Here is a 6,178-nt window from a genome sequence, read left to right on the forward strand (position 1 = left end):
TGTCAGACTGGTTTGGATGACTTCAATTCACGGGACCTAAAAGCAGCATCATAAACACCCCATAGCATCATCTCCCACAGCTCAACCTCCTTTTACCTACTTTTGTGAAAAGAGCTAGAACCAGATGACTCTGTGCAAAGGGGAAAATAAATTCTTCTTGTACATGTACTTAACTCCTCAGAGGTTCAGCAAAGAATTCCTATAAATGTTTTGTTTTGTTTTGTATATCACTGGAGATCCTTAGAGAAGAATGAACTCTTCCTATTATGAGATCAACCATTCAATCTACATCACTCAAGTACTTACCCATGTCCAGCACTATTCTGGAGCACAGTAACAAACAAAACAAAAGTCCCTTCTTCCATGGAGTTCATATTTCAATGTGAGAGAAGAGAAATAAATAACTAGCATTTTACCAAACCCCCAAGCCAAATCAATTGTCATTGAGTCAGTTTTAACTCAAGCAGTCTTAGGAGTGTTAGTAAAACTGACATTGTAGGGTTTTCAGGGACTGTGATCTTCTGGAAGCAGAGTGCCATGCCTTTCTTCCACAGCACTTCTGAGTAGACTCTTAGCAGCCTAGTGTTTAACCATTTGTGCCAACCAGGAATTTCAAGTAACATTGCATTGTTGCTGTTGTGTTAAGTGCCATTAAGTCGGTTCTGACTCATGGTGACCCTGAATAGAGTTTCCAAGAAGCAGCTGGTGGGTTTGAACTGCTGACCTCCTAGTACACAGTTTTAGGTAGTGGTGAATTTTAAGAAGAAAAATCATAGTAAGAGTGACTGGGCAGACATTAAGTGTGTAGGTGTAGTCAGAGAAGATCTTTGTTTTTTTAAATACCAGAAGGCATTAGAAAGTTTGTGGAAAAAATTCCATTACGTTTAACTCCATTTTCCACATACTTTTTGAGGCCCCTTTGTAATGCTTTATTGTGTTTTTTGGTGAAAGCTTACACAATAAATCAACTTCCTACTTGACAATTTCTATACAAAGTTGTTCAGTGACATTCGTTTTCACGATGTGTCAACATTTTCTTTAATCAAGTTCTAAGTATTTTGGTTTTGAAGGTTTTTCTGACCAAATGAATTTGAGCAGAAACCTAAAGGAAGTGAGAATGTGAGCTATGTGTCTATCTGGAGTAAAATGATCCAGACAGCGGCAGAGAGAATAAAAATTGCAAAGGACTGGAAGTAAAGAGTGGTACTGGAACCTTGGAAGAACAGCAAGTGGGGTAAGGGAGGCAGAAGAACTGAGAGGCAGCAAAGAATCATCTCATATTAATATTTTTATTGTGTTTGGTGTTGTTGTTAGGTGCCGTTGAGTTAGTATTAACTCATAGCTACCTTATGCACAGCAGAACAAAACATTGCCCAGTCTTGTACTAACATTACAATCATAACTACACCTGAGCCCATTGCTGCTTTCACTGTGCCTCTCCATCTCGTTGGGGCGGGGGGGAGAGGGGGGGTCTTCCTCTTTTTTTCTGACCCTCCTCCACTTCAGGGACTGGTCCCTCCTGATAATATGTCCAAAGTATGAGACACAAAGTCTGGCCATCCTGGATTCTAAGGAGCATTCTGATTGTACTTCCTCCAACACAGATTTGTTTGTTCTTTTGGCACTCTTTGGTACTTTTAATATTCTCCTCAAACAGCATAACTCAGATGCATCAATTCTTCTATGGTATTCCTTATTAATTGTTCAACATTCATATGATGTTATTTAAAATACCATGGCTTGGGTCAGGTGCATCTTAGGCCTCAAACTGACATCTTTGCTCCTGAACACTTTAAAGAGATCTTGTGCAGCAGATTTGCCTATTGCAATACGTTGTGTGATTTACTGACTTCTGCTTCCATGAGTATTGATGGTTGATTCCAGCAAAACAACGTCTTTGACACTTCATTCTTTTCTCCATTTATATGGATACTATTTATTGGTCCAGTTGTAAGTATTTTTGTTTTATTTACATTGAGGTGCAACCCAGAACAAAGTCTCTGGTCTTTAATCTTCATCGGGAAGAATTTTAAATCCTCTTCTCTTTCAGCAAGCAAGGTTGCATCATCTGCATATTGCAGGTTGTTAATGAGTCTTCCTCCAACCCTGATGCCATCTTTTTCTTCATATAATCCTGTTTCTGGAATTATTTGCTCAGCATACAGATTGAACAAGTATGGTGAAAGAATACAATATTGGTGCACACCTTGCTTAATTTAAAACCATTATTTTACCTTTGTTCTGTTTGAACAACTGCCTCTTGGTCTATGTACAGTTTCTTAATGAGCACAATTAAGTGTTACAGAATAGTCATTCTCTGCAATGTTGTCCATAGCTTGTCATCATCCACACAATCGAAAGCCATAGTCAATAAAGCACAGGTAAATATCTTTCTGGTATTCTTTGCTGTCAGTCAAAATCTATCTGACATCAGCAATTATATCATTCGTTCCATGTCCTCTTCAGAGTCCAGCTTGAGCCTCTGGAAGTTTCCTGTCAATGTACTGTTGCAGTCATGTTTTGATTATCTTTAGCAAAATTTTACTTGCAAGCAATATTAATGCTATTGTCTGATGATTTCCACATTCTCTTAGGCTACCTCTCTATGGAATAGGCACAAATATGGATCATTTCCAATCAGCTGGACATAAATGAGTGAATGCCTCCAGGGCTTCATAAGTTTGTTGAAAGATTTCAATTGTATTTCATCAATTCCTGGAGTCTTGTTCTTTGCCAATGCCTTCAGTGCACCTTGAACTTCTTCTTTCAATATCATTGGCTCTTGTTCATATGCTGCCTCTTGAAATGGTTGAACATTGACCATTTCTTTTTGGTACAGAGACTCTATGTATTCCTTCAATTTTCTTTTATTTTTTAAAGTTTTATTGTGAATTATGTGACAGTTTACATGGGAGAACATTAGTTTTACATTCATCTTATCGTATATTGTTTCATTGCCATGGTTACAATCCCCTCCACACATCACTAATCAACGAAAGGGTTCATCCTATAAGCCTGCTTCCTCCCCCCACCCCCCACCCCCGGTCGTCAGTGCACAGCCCCTCTTCCTCCCTGGATCCTGAGTCCCCAGCTGCTCCATCTCTCCACGTCATCATCTCTGCCTCCATCTCGGGGATCACTGCCTCTCTGGGTAGGGTTCCGCTGTCCGCTCTTCTCCCTTCATGGTTCCAGGACCTCCGCTCCCAGCCTGTAAAGTCAATCACTCCCCTCCTTGCCACAAAATGCCCACTTTTATATTTACAACCTTCCTTCCATTTTCTTTTGATGCTCCTGCATCATACAATATTTTGCCCATTATTGTTGTTAAGTGCTGTTGAGTTAGAATCCTTCAATATTTCAGGTTGAGGCTTGAATTTTTTCTTCAGTTCCTTCAGCTTGAGAAAGGCATGCTCTTCTTCCCTTTTGGTTTTCTAACTCCAAGTCTTTGAACATTTCATTATAATATTTGACTTTGTCTTCTTGAGCTGATCTCTGAAATTTTCTGTTCAGTTCTTGTACTTTCTCATTTCTTCCATTTGCTTTAGCATCTCTATTCTGGAGTGCAAGTTTGAGAGTCTCTTCTGACATCCATTTTGATCTTTTCCTTCTTTCTAGTCTTCTTAATGATTTTTTGCTTTCTTCCTGTATGATGTTTTTTATGTCATCCACAACTTTTCTGGTCTTCGGTCATTAATGTCTAATTCATCAAATCTGTTCTTGAGATGGTCTCTGAATTCAAATGGGATCTGCTCGAGGTCATATTTGGGCTCTTGTGGACTTGTTTTAATTTTCTTCTGTTTCAGTCTGAAGTTTCATATGAACAATTGATGGTCTGTTCCACAATCTGGCTCTGACCTTGTTTTGGCGGATGAGATGGAGCTTTCACACTGTATCCACAGACACAGTCAGTATGATTTCCGTGTAGTCCATCTGGTTAGGTCCTTGTATACAGTCATCTTTCATGTTGTTTAAAAAAGGTATTTGCAATGAAGAAGTCATTGGTCTTGCAAATTTCTATCATGTGTTCTCTAGCATCATTTCATCTTATTTTCTAACTACTGATCCTTTCTCTGTGCTCCCAACGTTTGCATTCCAATCACCAGTAATTATCAATACATCTTGATTGCATGTTTGATCCATTTCAAACTGAAGAAGTTGGTAGAATTCTTCAATTTGTGTAAAATTGAATAATAGTTGTATTGTAGGGGTATGGATATTATTCTTTCACAGACAGTATTATACCTCAAGATAGGCCTTTAGGTGGTCTTTTTAATGATGAATGTGATGCCATTCTTCATCAATTTGTCATTTCTGGCATGGTAAACCATGTGATTGTCAGATTCAAAATGATCAATACCAGTCAATTTCAGGTAATACCTAGGATATCAATCTTTATGCATTCCTTTTGATTTTTGACAGCTTCCAATTTTCCTAGGCTCATATTTTGTACATTTCATGTTCCAATTATATAATGGAGGTTTACAGCAGTTTCACTTCATTTTGAAGTGTGTCCCATCAGCAAATGATGGTGTTTCATTGCTATTCATAACTACTAAAGCTTTGGAAGTAGTCTGTAGCTCCTTTTTCTTAGTCTTTCTTAGTATGGAAGCTCAGCTGAAACCTGTCCACCATGGGTGACCCTGCTGGCATAGCTTCCAGCATTACAGCTCCACACAAGCCACCACAGTATGACAAGCTGACAGACAAGTGGTGAAATGTTTTGATTAAGATGTAGGATATATTCCAGGGAACATGGCATGCCATTAAAAGATTTTGAAAAGAGGAGTGACTTGAACTAATTTGAGTTACGAAAGGTGTACACTGGCTGCTGAGTGAAGAATAGACTGAATGGGGCAAGGATGGAAGCAGGGAGACAGAAGGCTTTGCAGTAATCCAAGTGAGGGATGGTGGGAGCTTGGACCAGTGTAATAATGGTGGAAGTAATAGGGAATGGAAGAGATCTAAATATGTTTGCAAAGTAGAATCAATAGGATTTTCTGAAAGATTGCTTATGAGATTCTAGAGAAAGATAACGTCCAGGATAACTTGAGGCATGACTCTGACGTTTGATTTCAGCAAATTGAAGGAATGAAGCTTCATGATAAAATGTTTGCATCCCTGGAATCTTAGATTTCTCTGAAAAGAACATGAAAACCAGCAATCAGTAAAGGGACATGCCAAGCACTTGGGCACAGTGATTGTAGTCTACTGAAGAGGATGGCCCTGAGAATGTACATGCTGATTGCAATCAAAACATGCAGGAGTTACAATAAGGATCATGACTGCTGTGGATTAAATGTGTCCTCCAAAAATATGTGTTGGAATCCTAAACCTTATACCTGCTGATCTAACCTATTTTGGAAATGTGGTTTTATTTGCTATGTTGAGACCATATCACTGCAGGGACAAGCAAGCACAAACAAGGCAGGGAGATAGTGGGAGGAGTGATAGATAAATGCCATGCCCTATGGAGATTGCCAAAGAACCAAGGAAAGCTACAAGAGAAATGGATCTTCTCTCAGAGTCATTAGAGAGACAGCCTTCCCTGCCAGCACTCTGAATTCAGACTGTGAGAGGGAAAAAAATCCTGTTTTTGAAAGCCACTCACTTGTAGTATTTCTGTTACAGCAACACTAGGAAACTAAGGGAAGGTTATAAGAGTATAGGATGTGTCCTAAACCTAATCACGCCTGAGTTATAAGGAGCACCATAGACCAAGAGAAAAACAAACACTAACAGAGGGGTGGGACTTGGGTGGAAGATAGATGCCACATGAAGGTTCCAAAGGAACTAAGGAAAACACTGGAGCTATAGGTGTTGAAAGAGATAAGGATCTTCCCAAGAGCATATAGAAAGAAAGTCTTCCCCTATAGCCAGTGTGCTGAAATAAATATCTGTCCTTCAAAACCATTCATTTGTGATATTTCTGTTGCAGTAGCACCAGGTAACTAAGACAGTGACGCTGATGGTATGCATGTGGATGACCTGCAGATAAACCTATGCCAAATGCAGAGGGTGGCACTGAAGCTGTACATTCCAATATGCAGGTACCATATGGTATATCCAGATCAAACTAAAATGGCAGCCTGGCTGGGTAGATATTTTACCTTGTTTTGATCCATTATGTACTTAACTCATGACTTTAATAGCCAGTAAGATTCATACATGCGGAAATCAT

Source organism: Chrysochloris asiatica, unplaced genomic scaffold, assembly GCF_000296735.1.
Source record: "Chrysochloris asiatica unplaced genomic scaffold, ChrAsi1.0 scaffold00016, whole genome shotgun sequence".
Classification (NCBI taxonomy): Eukaryota; Metazoa; Chordata; class Mammalia; order Afrosoricida; family Chrysochloridae; genus Chrysochloris; species Chrysochloris asiatica.